This window comes from Bos grunniens, chromosome 28 (genome assembly GCF_055505025.1).
Source record: "Bos grunniens cultivar Pamir isolate PY7600 chromosome 28, Bosgru_T2T1.0, whole genome shotgun sequence".
Taxonomy (NCBI): Eukaryota; Metazoa; Chordata; class Mammalia; order Artiodactyla; family Bovidae; genus Bos; species Bos grunniens.
The window spans coordinates 26,074,986-26,095,320 of NC_141192.1; the positions used below are offsets into that span (position 1 = coordinate 26,074,986).

At 42.3% G+C, this 20,335-nt stretch overlaps 1 long non-coding RNA gene across 7 annotated transcripts in view; it reads right to left on the minus strand.

Annotated features, from left to right (window-relative positions):
- The window catches only part of LOC147343042 (uncharacterized), an 88,874-nt gene extending 85,148 nt beyond the window's left edge, over positions 1-3,726 (minus strand). Inside the window, exon 1 of one of the 7 annotated variants that reach the window (XR_015156891.1) lies at positions 3,419-3,726. This is a non-coding gene — a long non-coding RNA (uncharacterized LOC147343042). The remainder of the gene's footprint in view (positions 1-3,418) is intronic. The other 6 variants (XR_015156890.1, XR_015156887.1, XR_015156886.1 and 3 more) reach the window with 6 other exon arrangements.
- Positions 3,727-20,335: the final 16,609 nt, after the last annotated feature.

Sequence of the window (20,335 nt, forward strand, 5' to 3'; positions counted from 1 at the left end):
TTTTTCACAGAACTAGAACAAAAATTTTTTTAATTTGTATGGAAACAGAAAAGACCCCAAATAGCCAAAGCAATCTTGAGAAAGAAAAACAGAGCTGAAGGACTCAGGCACCCTGACTTCAGACTCTGCTACAAAGCTAGAGTCATCAAGACAGTATGGTACTGGCACAAAAACAGAAATACAGGTCAATGGAACAGGATAGAAAGTCAGAGATAGTTGACCATAGGTGCATGGTTTAATCTATGACAAAGGAGGCAAGAATGCACAATGGAGAAAACACGGCCTCTATCAATAAGCGGTGCTAAGAAAACTGGACAGCTACATGTCAAAGAATGAAACTAGAACACTTCCTAACACCATACACAAAAATAAGCTCAAAATGGATTAAAGACCTAATGCAAGGCCAGACACTATAAAACTCTCAGAGGAAAACATAGGCAGAATACTCTTTGACATAAATCACAGCCAGATCCTTTTTAACCCACCTCCTAGAGTAATGAAAATAAAAACAAAAATAAACAAATGGGACCTAAGTAAATGTAAAAGCTTTTGCACAGCAAAGGAAACTATAAACAAGACAAAAAGATAACCCTCAGAATGGGAGAAAATATTTGCAAATGAAGTAACTGACAAAGGATTAATCTCCAAAATACGCAAGCAGCTCACATGACTCAGTATCAAAAAACAAACAATCAACAATTGGGTGGAAGAGCTAAACAGACATTTCTTCAAAGACATGTAGTTGGTCAACAAATACATGAGAAGATGCTCAACATCACATTAGAGAAATGCAAATCAAAGCTACAATGAGGTACCACCTCACACTGTTCTGAATGGCCATCATCAAAACATCAACACATAATAAATGCTGGAGAGGAAAAGAGAATCTTCTTGCACTGTTGGTGGGAATGTAAACTTGATAAAACCACTATGGCAAACAGTACGGGGTTCCTTAAAACACTAAAAATAAGATTACCATACGACCCAGCAATCTTACTCCTGCATATATACCCTAAGGAAACGATAACTCAAAAAGACACAAGCACCCCAATGTTTACGGAAGCACTACTTAAAATAGCCAGGATGTGGAAGCGACCTAAATGTCCATTGATGGCTAAAGTAGATGGCATTGATGGCAGAAGTAGAGAATGGACTGTGGACACAGAGGGGGAAAGAGGGGGTGGGATGAATTGGGAGAGTAGCACTGACATATACACACTGCCATGTGTGAAATAGACTGCTAGTGGGAAGCTTCTGTGTAGCACAGGGAGCTCAGCTTGATGCTCTGTGATGACCTAGATGGTGGGATGTGGGGTGGGATGGGAGGGAGGGGATATATGTATACATATACCTGATGAAGTGAAGTGAAGTCGCTCAATCGTGTCTGACTCTTTGCAACCCCATGGACTGTAGCCTACAAGGCTCCTCTGTCCATGGGATTTTCCAGGCACGAGTACTGGAGTGGATTGCCATTTCCTTCTCCTGGGGATCTTCCCGACCCAGGGATCAAACCCAGGTCTCCTGCATTGCAGGCAGACGCTTTACTGTCTGAGCCAGCTGATTCACTTTGTTATACAGCAGAAACTAACACAACATTGTAAAGCAAATTTTTTTAAAAAGGCCCTAAAACTAAGCTTAGGAAATTTAGTGAGAGGAAAGCCCTCAGTATGAAACTGGCTGAAATAATTTTTTGCTTACAATAAAGGAACCCTTTTGCATTATCAAGGTTACAAGCAGGGCATGCTGAAAACAGTTCCGCAGGAAATCAGTGCCTGCAGAAGTTGTGAAAATTAGTTCTGGCCCTGAGAAACTAAGCTTGCTGCATTCCAAGCATTGAGATTCATTGCCATTTTTTTTTTTCCTTTAAGCTAAAATTTTAAACTGGCCCATGTCATATTAACCTAAGTCAGAACCTCTATTTTAAAGTTCAGGATTCAATTAGCAGGGACAAGTAATTACTTTTACTTCACCAGCAGGTAATACACTTCAGAGAGAGGAAGTTCATACTTCACCTCTGGCAATGGTTCTATGATCTGTTGCTGGTCAGATGGACAGACTGAGCCTTGGCTGGACCCCAGGTAATGCCACCTAAGTGCCATCTCTTTGGGAAATAGAAACCCAGATCTGTTATCTTCAGCTCTGGAAAGATTCCCCCTTTGAAAGCTGGCTAGCAAGATGTACAGAATGTCTTGGTAAGAACCTCTCTGTAGTGATCACCCACTAAACATTCACATCAGTAAACCTGAAGGGATGTGCATGTGTGTGTGGATGATTGTGTTTGACAGTTGAACCCTGGGGCTGTGGCAAGTGCATCAGACCTGGAGTCAGGGGTCACAAGTGGGACTCTGTCACTCACTAAAAACACAACCTGGACTTATTCACTCCATTTGCGGGAACCTTGATTTCCCCAAGGTGTAAATGCTGCTCCCTCCTGGATGTGTTCATTGATTAGATAAGATCATATATGAGAACACTTGGGAAAGTATAATGCTTGCTATTTCTCTATAGGGTCCATTCCAAACAAATATTTAAAAGAATAATTTTTTAGACTCTGCTTATTCCCCTCAAACACATACCATATCTCAAACTTTGATAGCAAGGAGTGCCTTTCATTCCCACATGTCCAAATCTAGCACAGTGATTGAGACATAGTAAGAGTTTGATACGAGTTTACTGAATGAATGAAAAAGCAAACAATTGATTGGAGACAAGTCCAGTCTAAGAGGGATATCAACAATTACATACAGCTTGTCCCAAGATCTTGATTTGGCATCAACCAAGACCTCAACCTGAAAGCACAGATAGGATGTGTCTGAGTGGAGAAATTAAGAAAAAACAAGAAGCCACAGAAACCCACAATATCGAGTAAGGGGTTCATATTTAAATCACATTTTAGCATAGAGTACCTAAAGGCAGTGGACAATGAAAAAGAGAATGTCTTGTTTTTATTTAATATGAATCTTAAGTATTTTAGAGACTTGCTTGCTTCCCAACCTAAGACTACCTCCATTAAAGCATAGAAACTACGAGGCCAAGAGAGGTAAACTGTTTATCCAGTGCACCCAACCAGATGTCCATGCAGATATCAGGCAGGTCTACCAGACATCAGGACTTTGGACTCTGTGCCAATGCTCTGGGGAGCCCCATGACCATGAAAGGATTCTCAGATTTCAGGTGGCACACAGCAGTAGCTATTCATTCTGGCTTCTCAGCCCAGTTGGAGACACTAATTCCCTGGAGTCAGAGGCCCTCCATCTCAGGCTACTGGGAACAGAGCCTGTAGTAATGGAGGGTCCCCAGCTCCACCTGCAGAGGCAGTGTGGAATTCATCTACACTCCGAAGCCCAGATGAGCCAAGGAATGCGGCAGCCACTGGTCATGGAGCTGTATTCCTCCTCACCCCACCACTGACACTCACCATCTTGGCTTTTGCTCCAGCTCCCAGAAATGTGGTCCTGGTCAGCCCCATCTCCCCAAGAGACTGGACCAGCTGTCCTCAGACTGCAGAGAGGACCAGAGATGCCATGTTCTTCCCAGCCTCCAAATCCTGGCAGCCATAGGAGCCCAGCTCTATCTGGCATGCTCCTGTGTGGCCCAGACTTCAGGTGTCCTGTTTCTTGTTAGTGACTTTCCCACAACTCAGTGCAAGCATGGCTGCGCAGTGGAATCACCTGGAAAGTATTAAAACCATCTGACACCTGATTCCTATTCCCACAGATTCTGATTTAATCTAGGGTGTAGCCAGCGCATCACAAGTTTCTCCCTGGGTTATTCTATACCCAGGGATGTAAATGATTGTTTTAGTGCCTAACACAATCACCTCCAGCACTTGTTTAAAATGTAGGTTTCTGTGCTTGCTTCAGCAGCACATATACTAAAATGTAGCTTCCTCAAGCCCCAGATAGTATGTTTCTCTAAGCTTTGGCTGCGGCTGGGGAAAGTATGTATTTTTGACAAGCAGAGGCTTCTGATGTAGGCATCAGGTACATACAAACTACTCAAACTACTTAAAGGCCCTGTTAAATCAAGGGGCGGAGAATGAATTATTTTTAATACTATCTTCATAGAGAAAAGGAAAATCTAGGTCAGTCCATGAGCTGAAGAAAACTGCCTGCAGAAAAATTCATTTGTGTAAGGCCCCACAGGCTCTCTACCTGCTTCCTAAATTAAATATTAAGTTACCTTTGTTTAAAAGCTAAATGTTTTGAGTAGCTTTTTAAATATGACCGCAGCAAGTCAGTACTTAAATCTTTCTAATACTGTCACTCGGCCTCCTGCTGAAACACCCCATCTTGGCCGCACTGCGTTCAGATTCCCAAGGAGAAGGCAGTCGCTCTGCAGCAGCATCATTCTCAGTTCACTTGCTGTACCTGCTGCAGAAAGCAGATAGGCCTCTGCTCCTCCTTTTGGAAGGCAGTGCTGAAGTTAAGGGGAAAATCTCAATTTCAAAGTAAGGCAGGGGTGGGGAGTGGAATCCTCTTGGCGCAGAATCTGTTCAAGAGAGATCTTTGAAAAGAAGCTGAACGTCCCCAGTTAAGAAGGGACATCATTTGGTGTAAAGCAATTGGTGAAATCCGTCTCTGAATTTCCCAGTAATGTGATAAATGTAAGGAGAAGCGAATTTGTCTTGGTATTCCACAATGTGATAAATGACAGGAAACGTAATTGTGTAATGCCAATAGCACCAGAAAATTGCAAATCTCCAAATGAAATGTTCCTTTCAATCACATAATCAAGTGACTGACGGGGCATTTGAGATATTACCTAAATTATAGCTAATTTTCTGTAGCGGCTTTTCTGCACCTTGCTCTGCTGCACTGCTGAAAAGGTAGGCGGAAATGAAAGTCATTAATTGCATAAAAAGGAACCTCAACGGCCTGGTTTCTTTCCTTCTGCTTCGCCACAGCATTAATTCAGCATACTGCACACGTCTGTGGCCATGGATGCTGTCTGGCCCCCACCAGGCAGATGTTATCGGGGACTCCTGGTCACCATGGAGACCGAGGCCGAGTTTGGGATGATTGTTACCTTGAGAGAGAATAAGAAGAGACAGTGGCATAGCTAGAAATCCTGGGCTTCTGATCAAAACTGTCAGAAAAAGACCACCATTCCTTATTATTTTACAGTACAGAGATCTCCTGTGAGGTGGAAGAGCATTTGGGCTATACTTAAACCTACGGGGAAAATCATTACATTCAAAAATGCATCACAAAACCCCTTAATGCTTTGATTGAGGGAAGCAAAAATCTAACTTGAGTTGGCTGAGACATAAAATGAGAGTTTATTAAGAGGATACAAGAATGTTTAAGATCCCCTAGAGGCAAAGATGCAGCAGGGTCTTAAAAACCCAGCGAGCAATTGTGCATCAGTTTTACTCTCTGATTCTTTTTACACATCTGTTTCTTCCTTCTTTCTGAGAAGACCAACACTTTCTGCTACTCAGTTGTTTATGTGGCTGGGAGGAGATGGTTGCCCTTACATCTTGGGTTCCCAAATTGCTCTCTCAGACAACAAAGACTGACTCTTTCCTATTCTCCTTCAAATTCCCAAGGCAGTTGTTCTGAGTGGTCCAGCTTGGGTTAAATGGTTATTGTTGATCCAGTTCCTTATTTTCAAGTAGGTGTTGTTGTTTATTAGCTAAGTCATGCCCGACTCTTTTGGAACCCTAGGGACTATATGTAGCCTGCTAGGCTCCTCTGTCCATGGGATTCTCCAGGCAAGGATAGTGGAGTGGGTTACCATGCTCTCCTCCAGGGGATCTTCCCAGTCCAGGGATTGAAACTGCATCTCTTACATCTTCTGCATTGGCAGGTGAGTTCTTTACCACTAGCACCATCTAGGAAGCCAAGACCCTTCAGACTGCCACATAACACAACTCTAGGGACATCATTCACATTTGAATCTTGGGAATGGCACCTCCTAGAGTAGAAGTGCATGACTGCACCCTAACCCCCCATTTTTCACAGCCAAACTCACTTGTTCCTTCCACGTGCCCCTTAGTAGATGGTTAATTTCTAGAGTCCAAAATATAACTGAAATAGAAATTGTAATTTTAACATTTTCCAGAACCTGGGAGGTATCTAACACTAAGAATCCGTGTCTCAGTCTGTTCAGGCTGCTATAACAAAATACCACAGACCAGGTGGTTTATAAACAACAGAAATGTATTCCCCACAGGTCTGGAGGCTTGGAAGTCCAAAATCAAGTTGCCAGCACGATCACATTCTAATGAAGGCCCTCTTCCCGGTTCATAGCAGTGCCTTCTTGCTGTGTCCTCACAAGGTAGGAGGTGCTTGGGATCTCTCTGGAGCCTCTTTTATAAGCCACAAATCCCATTCCACCCTCATGACCTCATCACCTCCCAAAGTCCCCACCTCCTTATACCACCATGTTTGGGGATTTCAACATATAAATTTGTGAGGGACACAAACATTCAGGGGACACAAACATTCCGACCATAGCAATTCCTCACTGAAGTAGCTGCATTTCTAAAAGGAAGAATAACATACAATAAAGGAGTGCAAAGTGAAGAAGAACTAAAGAGCCTCTTGATGAAAGTGAAAGAGGAGAGTGGAAAAAGTTGGATTAAAACTCAATATTCAGAAAACTAAGATCATGGCATCTGGTCCCATCACTTCATGGCAAATAGACTGAAAAACAGTGGAAACAGTGGCTGACTTTATTTTGGGGGGGCTCCAAAATCACTGTCAATGGTGACTGCAGCCATGAAATTAAAAGATGCTTACTGCTTGGAAGGAATGTTATGACCAAACTAGACAGCATATTAAAAAGCAGAGACATTACTTTGCCAACAAAGGTCCATCAAGTCCATCATGGTTTTTCCAGTAGTCATGTATGCATGTGAGAGTTGGACTATAAAGAAAGCTGAGCACTAAAGAATTGATGCTTTTGAACTATGGTGTTGGAGAAGACTCTTGAGAGTCCCTTGGATTGCAAGGAGATCCAACCAGTCAGTCCTAAAGGAGATCAGTCCTGAGTGTTCGTTGGAAGGACTGATGTTGAAGCTGAAACTTGAATACTTTGCCACCTGATGTGAAGACCTGACTCATTTGAAAAGACCCTGATGCTGGGAAAGACTGAAGGTGGGAAGAGAAGGGGATGACAGAGGATGAGATGGTTGGATGGCATCACCGACTCAATGGACATGAGTTTTGGTAAACTCCAGCAGGGAGGCCTGGTGTGCTGCAGTCCAGGAGGTCATAAAGAGTCGGACACAACTGAGCGACTGAACTGAACTGAAAAGGGTGTGAGTCTCAGTTGTAACCCCTAGATTGAGTCTGGGAAGCTCCAACATCTTGGTGACACTTGCAGTCTTCCAGAGCTGCCTGGATAGCAACTAGTCCTATGAGGAGGAAATCATTAGGGTTGACTGGGAAAGCTAGCTAGGGTTGTGGAAAGGGTGGAAAATTAGAATTATCAGAGGATTATGTACAGATCCAGGAGCTAAAGAAACCAGACTCAGAGCAAGGAGGAGGGCATGAGAGCAATAAAAGGCAAGAATGCAGCTGAAAACTGCTCCACAGGGCAGGCCTGGGCAGAGGGTATGGACTGCACTGAGAGTCAAGTGGGGAAAGAGGGCAGAAAAAGACTCTACTTTTGACTCCTTCTAGCCATGTCTCATGATCTGACGGCTGATGTTTCAGTCTAATGTAAAACAGATGGGCCCCTGTGTTAACACTACCTTCTCCAATTCCGCTGCCTCATTTTCTTAATAACCATCCTATAAGTATGTTATATTAGTGAAAATTTCCCAAAGAGCACTGCTTTTACATAAGAAACTTCGTAGAGCATTTTTCCAAGTATGTCCCCAACCATATGACTACCCGAACAGATACTAACTAATCAAAACTAACAAATTATTTCCAAGGTTGCAAGGGATTAACTGGCCTTTTCTACTCTGTTGAAAATTAAGGCTACAATTTGCACCTGCTCCACATACAGCCCACACTAACCAACACCCACACTGAAGTATCAAGGCAGGGAAAGGTCTCCTTGAGATTATATTTGAATTTGATATCAGGCATGCCTGCAGAGACCCAAGGAGGAACTGCTTTCGTCAAGCATAGTAAAACAGTAAACCTCTCCTATATTTTTCCCATGAAAAAGTAAAACTGCAGGCACTTAACTCAAGCCCCAAAGTGCACAGTTAAGGAACACCTGGCACCATGAATAAATTGCAAAATGTATCTGTCTTTCCTCAAAAAATTTTTCATTAGATGGTGCACTTCCGAATGTACTGCTCTTAGCGACTGCCTTGCTAAAGACCAACAGCGCTCATTACCAGGCAGTGTGAGAGCCCAAGGGAAGAGACTGAATTGGTTTTTCAAACCATTGACAGTCTCTAGAAAGTCTGCAATGTTTGCTACTTTAAAATTAAACATCTGGTTGAAAGATCTGTTATTTTATGATTTTTATAACAATTCAAAAGTCATGTTTAAATTCATTCTTTCTCTGTCAGAGTTTCAAGTAACTTTACTTTTGATTACCCCATAAACCTTGGGTTCAGAAAGAAAAAGAAAAAAAAAAATTCCCCCCTAGAATATTCATGGTCAGTTCAGCCCTTCCCTTACAAGATTCCTCCTAGGAAGCAAAACAAACCAGTTATATGGTTTTTCTTCCTACAGTCTGTGGTAGTTGAGCATGACTGTGGGTTTATAGTGCCTCCAAAGATTAAAAACAATCCCACTTAAAATGTTCAAATCAAATTCACAAGCAACCTAATGAGCTGTGAATGTAAATGTGAATGCTTTACTAAGTGAGGACCCATAAAAGAATTATGTGCCCTAAGTAATAACATGCAGATGCCAACTCTCAGGAGTTCAGTTTGGGACATTCCATAGCAATGGGGTGTCTTATGTTTATCTCTTAATGTCAGATCCAATACTAAGAGGAGGCAACTATTTTATAGAGAGGAGCATAAGCTGAAAGCTATTTAATGGGTGAACCCTTTCACATCTCTGGTTCCCAAAAGGGCCCCTGCTTTCATTAGCCCATTCAGGACTCTTCCAGAGAGAAAGTAGTTCATAAGGGCATGCAAGGTTTAATCTCAGAGCACAGATCCCACGAGTTGGACAGAATTGAAAATAGAGACCATCTACTGTTCGAATATCACACAATGATGATGGGAAGTTGTGTTCACAACAGGAAACCTGTGACGTCATCGGAGTAAGCTGCTTCAGACTTCAAACTCAATTCCCATGATGCCCCATTGGCATCCCCTCCGCTCAACTGCCAGATAGCCAGCCCTTTGCTCCCTTACCAAGCAAGCAAGGATCTTCCATTTCTCCATAAGGAAACCAGAACTGAAAAACACGTACCCCAGTGTTCACTGCAGCACCAGTCACAATAGCAAGACATGGAAGCAACCGAGATGTCCATCAGCAGACGAATGGATAAGAAGCGGTGGTACATATACACAATGGAATAGTATTCAACTGTAAAAAGGAATACATTTGAGTCAGTTCTAATGAGGCGGATGAACCTCGAGCCTATTACAGAGTGAAGTAAGCCAGAAAGAGAAAGACAAATATCATATATTAACTCATGTATATGGAATCGAGAAAGGTGGTACCAACAACCCTACATGCAGGGCAGCCAAGGAGACACAGACTTAAAAGAACAACTTTAGGACTCAGTGGGAGGAGAGGGTAGGATGATTTGAGAAAACAGCACTGAAAGATATATATACATTACCGTATGTAAAATAGGCAGCCATTGGGAGTTTGATGTATGACACAGGGCATCCAAAGCTGGTGCTCTGGGACAACCTGAAGGCATGGGGTGGGGAGGGAGGCAGGAAACAAATGTATGCCTATGGCCAGTTCATAATGATGTATGGCAAAAACCATCACAATATTGTAAAGTAATTATCCTCTAATTAAAATAAATTAATTAAAAAAGAAAACTTTGACGAAAACTCCTTCTCCTTAGCCATGTCTCCTAGACACTAGGTTTCTCCTTGTACCTTAGGTCAGTCTGCTTTCACGGTCCGAAAGGTTAATAAGCCTTGGACCATCTGGGACTGGGTCAGAAACTATGTTGGTCTGCCATTTTACAGGGGATTCTCCGACTTTTCCAAGCCTAATGAAATCCTACTCACAAGTACAGAAAACCTATTTCCTAGCTACTAAGTCAATCAGACTTTTTCCCTGGACAAAGGCATGGCAATCCACTCCAATATTCTTGCCTGGAACATCCCATGGATAGAGGATCCTGGCAGACTACAGTCCGTAGGGTTGCACAGAGTTGGACACAACTGAAGCCACTTAGCATGCACGTTGCCACTGGCTTTTTATATTGTTCCTGCCAACAGACTTCCCAAACCTGTCCATTAACTCTAATTTCTCCCCACCAATATCTTTACTCCAATTATTTCAGACACGACCACCTCTGTTCATCAGAGCAATCACTGAGATATTCATTTGGTACAGAATTCAGATAATTTCTTCATGACAAGGATTTTTATCTGTCCCTTGGATTATGATGCTTTGGAAGCTTCATGTGGTTACTTCAGTTGGTACATAAACACACACACACAAACACACACACAAAACCTAGCCAGAAGTTCTCGATTTCAGCCTCCCCGACCAGAATTGTGATCATAATCATAGTGGGAAAATCCCTATCATGCCCCACTATTAGCTCATTTTTCTGAAGGGAATTAGGATGTTGCTATTCTTCCTCCCCAGGAGAAGTGAAAAGTGTTTGTGTGATCATTTTAGCTACCAGAATGGTAAATTAACACTAAGGACTTCTAAAAATTGGTATTCAAATTCTTAAAACAGCTCTATTTCAAATTTTTTTTTTTTTTTTGCCATTGACAAACAGCCAATTTGTCTACTCAAAAACCTTTAGTAGTCCCTTCTTATGACATGCAAATAATATCCAAACCCTTAAACTTGTAGCCAAGGTGTGATAAAATCTAACTCCTATCTAATCTACCTTTTCAATACTCCCTATTTTCATATCCCCCCCAAAAAAACTCCATCAGTCTAATGACTGATTTATGTCCCACAGTGGCATCTTTTCCATTTCTTCATTAAACAAAAATATATTCCTACCTTTGTTTACATCTTCCCTTCCATTAGGTCTCCCCCCAAACCGTTCTACCTTGATTCAAAACACAGTACCCCACCAAAAAAAAAATAGCCAAAATCTCACTTCCTTTCTGGAGCTTTCTTAAACATACCAGTCTATGATGCTCATTCTACTAATTAAGTCAGTGTGCAACATTAAACTAAGAATTAGAAAACAGAGAGCCAAACTCAGTCACTTGCCAACTATGTGAACCAGGGTAACTCACTTATCTTCTCTAAGCCTAAGTTCTCTTCATCTAAACTAAAGGGCTTGGAACTGTCTCAAAGATCCATCCATTCCAGTCTTAATAAAAAATCTTTGAGCTTCATCAAAAACTTCCAGTTACCCACCCCTGAATAAATTGCTAGATTTTACCAAGTAATAATCCAGGACCCCCGACATGCCCTATGCAATATTTGGGACATGCTTATAATTTTAAAAATTATTTGCTGTTTATCTTGGTATCTTGTATTTTATCCGGCAGTTCTGTGCATAAGTCCATGTTGAATAATCACCAATTAATTTAAGCTATCTGGAGACAGGGGTTTGTTTTACATGTACCCCAACGTTTCTGGCACAGTATCATATACAGAGAATGCTCACAAGTGCTTTATGATAAATAAGTACCAAGTCTCTCAAACTAAAGCTACTCAGTGAGCAAAAGCTCATAAAAATTAAGTGCTTTACCCACTTCTCAATTAAATTTCTTTAAGAAGAGCCTAAACTAAGCTGTACCTTTGCAACTGACTTAGCTCTACCTGATACTGCCTCACCTTACACGGATGCCCTGTAAAACAAGCTTGTAAAGAAGCTCTGTGACCAATTCACATAAATTCCTTACTGCTTACCTGTCCCTCCAGCCATATACACAAAGAGAGCAAAAGCAGTTTCTTTATTACCTGTGCTCAGTTTGTTTATGAGACTCTATATATCTGGCAACTGTAAAAGAGTACCCGTCCCCATTCCCACACTCTTCTCTCCACTTAGTCCAATAGCATATCCTATTTCTGCTTCCCATAAAAATTAGCCCATCTCTCCTTCAACGTGGAAGGAAGTATATCATTGTTGTGTTCTATTAGGAGGGAGACCCTCTTGTGTCTTAAAATTAAGTCCTGTCGGGTCATTGTCTACATTAAATCAAAAGAGGACATCAGCAACACGTCAGAAGGATAGCAGGTGCTGGGTGGCAAACAGAAGCTGGACCAAAAAGGGACCCATAGTAGGAGTGCAGGATGGGACTTAGCCTTGGCTCTGCCACTATTTCAGTACCTCAGTTTCCTCTTCTGAGAATAAGAAAGCCCAGAGTAAAAATCTAAGTCCCTTTCAGCTTCAGTGTTCTATGGCTTTAAGCAAGACGTACATGGATGCCAACTGAGGATTTAAACTCGACTAGAGGAAATGAGATAAAGACACCATTTACAGCAAATTGCTCTGATATGTAATGAATGCAGCTTCCTCTCCAAGTATAATGGGAAAGTACTGCAGACTCACCCGAATCACTTATTTACCTCAGCAACAGCCCTGCGCAAAGGAGCAGAGGCTCTCAGTGTGTGTTTATTTCTCTCTTGTTTTGATCCCAGGCTGAGGTATGGCAAATAAAAAGACACAGACAGAAATAAAAGAAAGAGACTGAGAAAGAAAAGAGAGGAAACTTAGTTGTAGCTTCAACTATTTATCTTGAATGCTCCATTTCATGGTGTTAATTGGCTTCCTAGACAAGCCAACAGCAAAATTTATTAGGATCTGCCCTGATTCCCAAGATGTAGCTGCCACAGGAAAGCAGTCCCAGACCAAGAGGTGAACACGCTTTGACAAGTGCCAATCCAGCTTATCAAAAACCTCTCTGAATCTATTTGCAGGGTAAGAATAGAGATGTGGATGTACAGCATGAACTTGCGGACACAGAGTGGAAAGGAACGGGTGGGATGAATTGAGAGAATAGCACTGACATATACACAATGTCATGTGCAAAAGAGATGGCTAGTGGGAAGCTGCTGTAGCACAGGGAGCTCAGCTCGTGCTCTGTGATGACCTAGAAGGGTGGGAGGGGGGTTGGAGGGAGGCTCAAGAGGGAGGGGATATATGGATACTTATAACTGATTCATGGTGTTGTACAGCAGAAACATTAGGAAGCAATTAATATCCAATTAAAAATTTTTTTTTAATTTTTCTCTGGTTTTAGTAAGGAAGAGAGTTTTTAAAGAATTAGATGGAAGACACTGTCTTGTTTCAAAAAGCAACAGCAAACAATCTGTGTGCACATTTAAAAAGAAGGATGCAAATCGCCAAAATGCTGGATAAATGGTGAAAAATTCAACCTACTATCTAATTAAATACCTAATCAACTCAAATGTTTAAATATTTGGGGACATATAGATGTAGGCCAAATTTTTCCACTTTTCACTTGGGTGTTCTGGGAGAAGAAACCACATTAATGGAAAAGCATTTGGCAAACTCTTACAGATATTATGATTTTTCAAATAAGCATTTTATGAAGTGAGAATCAATAGGTTCTCACAGCTCTCCAGAGGAGCTGTATGTCATCATCAGCTAAATATCTATTGTTATTGTTTTCCCCACTGAGCATTTGGTAAACTACATTCAATTCTCTTGCAGTTATAATGCCATCATTAAGTGGCAGACGGGGACCTCTGGGAGCCATACAGTCCAACCCATTGCCCCCAGGCAAGTTCACATAAAGCTATTTGCAAAAACAGTTATGTCAAACCCTAGCCTAAAAGATCCCTCAGTCAAGAGACACAAATTCTCAGAAATATCCCCATGAAAGTACTACATGGACTCTAGAGTCGTTTGCATGGATAAATTTCTTGGTGAAAGGTACTCAGGTATATTCTGAAGTTCCTTTATAGCCAAAGGCTCCCTAGAATTGCATTTCCAAAAACGTGGTCCCTATGTGTTAGTAGGTGTCCAGTCCAAGAACAGTGCTATGGACAAACAGGTTTGGGAAACACTGGTTAAAGCAAAATCAAATACATTTCTCTTGCTGTTGTAACTTCTCAGAATCTTTAAAGGATTGATGTTTCCCTTACATAATCATGGATACGCTTTTATTTGGGGCTTTCCAGGTAGCACAGTGGTACCACTTTCCAGGTGGCAGGCAGTGATCTGCCTGCCAATCGATGCAGGAGATGCAGGAGGCACAAGAGGCACGGGTTCGATCCCTGGGTTGGGAAGATCCCCTGGAGTAGGAAATGGCAACCCACTCTAGTATTCTTGGCTGGAGAATCCCATGGAGAAAGGAGCCTGGTGGACTCTGGCCCATGGGGTCACAAAGAGTAGGCCATGACTGAGTGCAATGCACAACGCACACCGTTTTATCTGCAGCACCACTGACATGCTGAATGCTTCTAGCCCACTAGCCTCCACCATCATTACCACCACCCCCTCTTTCCCCACCTTCCCCAGATATCCTACTCAGATTTCAGATCTCAGAGCAAACACTTCTCCTCCAGGAAAGGCTTCCCTAACCCCTAGAGGAAGAGTCGACACATCCTTTTTGCCCATGAGCCAAATGCAGTCCACTGCCTATTTTGTGTAACCCACAAGCTAAGAATAGTTTTCACATGTTTAAGAGGTTCAAAACCATCAAATGAAAAATAGTATTTTGTGACATTCAAAAACCACATGAGATTCAAATTTCAGCATTCCTAAAATTGTACTGGGACACGGCCATGCTCATTTATGTGTTGTCTGTGACTGCTTTTGTACTGCAACAGCAGAATTTCCTAGCTGGATTAAAGACCATTTGGCCCATAGAAGCAAAAAGATTTCCTATCTGGCTCCTTAAAGAAAAACCAGTGCCAACCTGTACCATCGACTATATGCTCTCACAGCACTTTTCATGTATGAAACTTACCTCCTGAAAATTTCACACAGAGTTGTCTGATCACTTTATTAACAGCTGTCTCCTCGTTAAATGGTAAGCTCCACAAGAAGGGGGCCCATGACTTTTTTGACCCTTTTATTGGCAATGGTTAGCACAGAACCCAGCACATGGTAAATGTTAATTATGTGTTGAAGACTGAATAAGTAAATACATCCTAAAACTGATATTCCACAAAATACAACTTGGGAAACACTATTCTAAGCATACAGCCTCCAGGCAGTAGACAGAGTAAAGGGACACAGACTTTGCTTGCAGATTATTTCAGCAAAATCATGTTATGAAAGTGGACAAAACCAGCCAAACAAAGGCTTTTTGTCTTGAGGCTGCTCCACCCTAAACAATCTGAAAATTGTGTGAAAGCGTTAGTCACTCAGTCTTGTCCAACTCTGCAACCTCTTGGACTGTAGCCAGCCAGGCTCCTCTGTCCATGGAATTCTCCAGGCAAAAATACTGGATTGGGCAGTCATTGTCTTCTCCAGGGGATCTTCCAGACCTAGGGATCAGACCCAGGTCTCCCGCACTGCAGGCAGATTCTCTACCCTCTGAGCCACCAGGGAAGCCCAAAGGAACTATAGCAGACCTGAGTGGGTCCTCCAGAATCAAGTGAAGAGACATATTCAGAATCTCAAAGGCCTTGGAACTAGTCAGGAAAGAGCTGGGCCCCTCAGGGGACAGCTGGTGAATAGAAAATATATGAGAGTAGAAAGCATGTAAGAAGAAAAGACAAAGGGGAAATGAGTCAGATGAGACCCCCAGAAATTCATCTGAGACACAATTTATAAGGACTAAAAGTCAGTGAGAAAAACAGAGGCTGTCTCTGGACACCACAGGTATTTGTTGCTGGGCCAACAGGGACGTTGCTCTGTGTGGCCACAGGCTGCATTGCAGCCTGTCTAGACACAGCCGTCCTAAAGAAAGAGCCATGTAATTTCCTTCACATTCCAGAAGCTGCCCCCTGCCTCCTTTCCTGTTTGATCCAAATCCCTGCTTGTCTCATCAGGTACTATTTATGAGGTTTAATGCATGGACTTGAGCATTTCCAAGAACTTAGAGACATGTGTCAGCAAGATGTTGTTTCCCTCAGTTTCAGACCAGCTGCATTTGATAGTTATCTGCTGGCCTGTCTCCCTGGTTATCAATGAGAAGACAGGCCTTCCAAGGAAGTATGGAGGAAAACCAACAGGCCCTTCCCGGTTTCAGAAGAATCAGGTCCTTCTCTGTTTCCTCACCAACAAAGAACATTTCTCTTCATTGATTCACTACTGAACAAAGCTTTACTGAGTACCTACTGTGTACCAGACACCACTGAGCAAAATCATCCTGAGCCAGTCAAGCTCACAGGATAATGGAGAAAGCAGACTGTAACCAATCAGACAAATCAATGACTATTTCCAAACTGTGATAAGAACCATGAAGGCACCCTGATCATGTATAACTGGGAGGTCAGCGAGGGCTCCCAAAAGATGTGAAAGTAAATCTGAGAGCTAAAGAAATCATTTTCTCGAGGATCTGCCAAAAAAAAAAAAAAAAAAAATTCTTGGGCCTGAAACCCCATGGGATTTCCACCTAGAAAACGTCAATCATTGACAAATTTCAAAGCGACTAAAGCAGAAGTGAAGGTAAAACCCTAAGGAAGACTGCCAGCAATGCTCCGTGTTGCTAATGCTGAGAACTAGGCCCTCCCATATTATGCCACAGCCAGAGTGATTGGTAGAAATTGGCCCCGTCTTCTCACAAACTTACCCAGGATCATTATGGTTCTCATTTTATAGATGAAAACGTCAACAAAGGGCTCAGGATTCAGTAAAGGCTGTAATGAAATTCCTCTTTCTGAAAAGATCACGGAGATGGGCTATTTATTCCAGAGCCATTTTAGTTGGCCCCTGAATCTGGAGGAAATAGATTTGTGGATTAGGTACTTCATCATGCAAGATATTAGCAAGCCAAGAGGCATTCACTTGGCTTATCTGGAGCTCCCTCTGTGCACAGAGGCCTTCTCCAAGCATGGAGGGAGCAGAAAGTACATGTTTTAAGAAATTCCCCTTTCTTTAAAGTCAACAGAATAGGACAGAAAGGAAACTTTCAAGTGATCAGGAAGTTACCAAGGACTATGTGCTTGATGATGGATTGTGCCTTCTTTGAAGATCAAAAGTAAAAGCAGACTTACAGGGAATTTCACCTATCTGAGAAAATACAGAGGGCATGTGCGGGCACACACACACACACTGATCAATACAGCCACGATGTGAATGAGAGAGAAATCATAAATGCTGTAAGAGAGCACAGGAAGGTACTAAAGTGGTCAGAAAAGGCTTTGGAATAGCGTTAACTTATTGGGTATTTCGTGTGCACAAACCAATAACCGCAAACCTCTACTAATCACTAACTCCTGTTTTAGACACTGTGCTAAGTGCCTAAACACACTATCTCACAGAGAGAATGAGGGAGGTGTGGCTGAAAGATGAAGGAGCTAAGGCTTGAAAAGCCAAGTAATTTGGTCTACATTTCTCAGTAATTGTGTGGCAGAGCTCAGCGTAGAACTTGAGATCCATTCTTAACCCATCAAAGATCCACCATATCTGCAGAACTGAGTCAGAGACTTGTGTGCATGGTTTTAATGCCTCTCAGGATAGCAAGCCTCCATCTCACTTATCACCATTGTAACCATTATCAACAAAGATATTTCTCAGGGCAAAGCTTGGATTCAATCTGAACTGATTTCATGACCTGTGGTTTTAAGTTTCATATTATTCTGTCTTCACAAGAAGCAGTTCAGTTGCTCAGTCATGTCCGACTCTTTGTGACCCCATGGACTGCAGCACATCAGGCTTCCCTGTCCATCACCAACTCCCGGAGTTTACTCAAACTCAAATCCATTGAGTCAGTGATGCCATCCAACCATCTAATCCTCTGTCATCCCCTTCTCCTCCTGCCTTCAATCTTTCCCAGCATCAGGGTCTTTTCCAATGAGTCAGTTCTTCGCGTCTGGTGGCCAAAGTATTGGAGAAGAAGCAAAGAGAACAATTAATACTTAGGTGGATGAACAAAAGGAAGACATTCTCTTATGTATCCATTCATTCAGCAGATCCTCTGTGCCAAGAACTGTTCTCAGTGCTGAAGACACACTGTGAACAAGTCTACTATAGTTTATTCTCTTCCAGAGCTTATATTCCATTGAGAAAAACAGAAAACAAATATAAATATATAATTACATTACACAGATAAAAGACACCTCAGTGCATGATACATGCTAGAAGATGAATGAAGCTGGACAAGGGAAAAATAAGTGTCAGGTGAGGGCATGATCATGCCATTTTGAATACTGTAGAAATTAAAACAAAATATAGACAGAAGCCTCACTAATAAGTGAGGTCAACTGCATAGTATACTAAAGGAAGTCATGAAGTCATGTGAATATCAAGAGGTCGCTCCAGGCAGAAGGACTATCTCTGGCTGCTGCTGCTGCTGCTGCTAAGTCGCTTCAGTCGTGTCCGACTCTGTGCGACCCCAGAGACGGCAGCCCACCAGGCTCCCCCATCCCTGGGATTCTCCAGGCAAGAACACTGGAGTGGGTTGCCATTTCCTTCTCCAATGCATGGAAGTGAAAAGTGAAAGTGAAGTCACTCAGTCGTATCCAACTCTTAGTGACCCCATGGACTGCAGCCTACCAGGCTCCTCCATCCACGGGATTTTCCAGGCAAGAGTACTGGAGTGGGGTGCCATTGCCTTCTCTGGTTATCTCTGGCATTTTGATACAATTATTCACTTTATTGGAAATCTAAGGATGATCTTCATCCCTTGAAACTGGACAGGTCTTCAGCTGAATGCCCTGGGATGTTCCTTATGAAGAGATGCATGTCTTTGTGACTCTGGGATAATTGGATTGTCACTATTCTTTAGATTTGCCAGGACGAATTCCCTACTTGTTCCAGATCTCCAAAGCAGCCTTCAGAATTCTTTTAGCATTCTTCCCCACAGTCACTTCAATGCATCTGGGGAGTTCTTTCACATGACCTCCTTGCAGAGCATCCTTTGAGAATCTTTTAAAAGCTATAGATTCTCTTCCCATACCTTGAAAAACATGTAGCCTGGAAATTATGCATAATGCTACAGAAGGTAATTCTTTTCACCTACCTGTGGATGCCTCCTGGGGTCTATAGACTTTACGTTAAGGACCTCTATCACTGAACTTCTTTGGTGATGGGGTGGGGGGTCACTCAGCTACTCTCTTTTAAATTACTTATTTGTGTATTATTTTTGGCTGCACTGGGTCTTCATTGCTATGTGCAGGTTTTCTCTAGATGCAATGAGTGGGGGCTTTGCTAGTTGCAGTGCTCGGGCTTCTCATTGTGGTGGTTTCTCTCGTTACAGAGGATAGGCTCTAGGGCACATGGATTTCAGTAGTTGTGGCCCATGGGCTTAGTTGCCCCATAGCATGAGGAATCGTCACGGACCAGGGATCAAACCCATGTACCCTGCATTGGTAGGCAGACTTCTTAGCCACTGGGCCACCAAGGAAGTCCCTCACTCACCTACTCTTACTCCCAGAAAGAAAGTCCTGTGCTACCTGCAAAATCTTCATCATTTATGAAAATGTCTCATAGCCATAGGAAATTCCAGGTGACATGGGAACAAAGCAAAATAAATGCTAGCTGATATTCCTTATAGTCATACTCAGACACCAGACAACTCTGTAATCATCAAAGTAGGAGTCCAGAGGTGGTGATCAGAGTAGAAGAGTGGTTTTCATGGTACAACTCATTGTCCAGGACATACTTTTGTTACTGAAATTGTGACTACTTATGATATTTATGCTTCTGCCTTCTCCATAAAAGGGGATTCCTTGAGGACAAGTGCCAGCAGGAGGGTAAAAGCCAGCTCAAATTAGTGAAACACAAAAGGAAACAACGATATGTTCACATGTGCAATCTAAAGACATTTATGAGTAGGATTGGACTTAGGAACTATCAGAATCAGGGGACTTTAATATTTCCTTCTTTTATCATCTGTCTTTACACTCGCACTCTCTCTCTCTCTCACACACACACACACACACACACACATACACACATCACACCCATATTTGGGTTTTTCCCCCTACTTTTTGACTTTTCTTAGATCACCTGTCCCCAAGAGGAAAAAATGCGGCCACAGACAGCTCTGGGTTTATATCTCAACAACTTTATATCCAGAGGGGGGGAAAGGGAGCTTTGCTTTTTTTTTTAAATTTGAAAAATGTTAGGAAATGCTAGGAAAGGCTTTTAATAAACCAGTTTAAGTCACATGTCCATCTGCAGCCCCAGCTCTACAGCCAGGGAAACGGGTCAATAT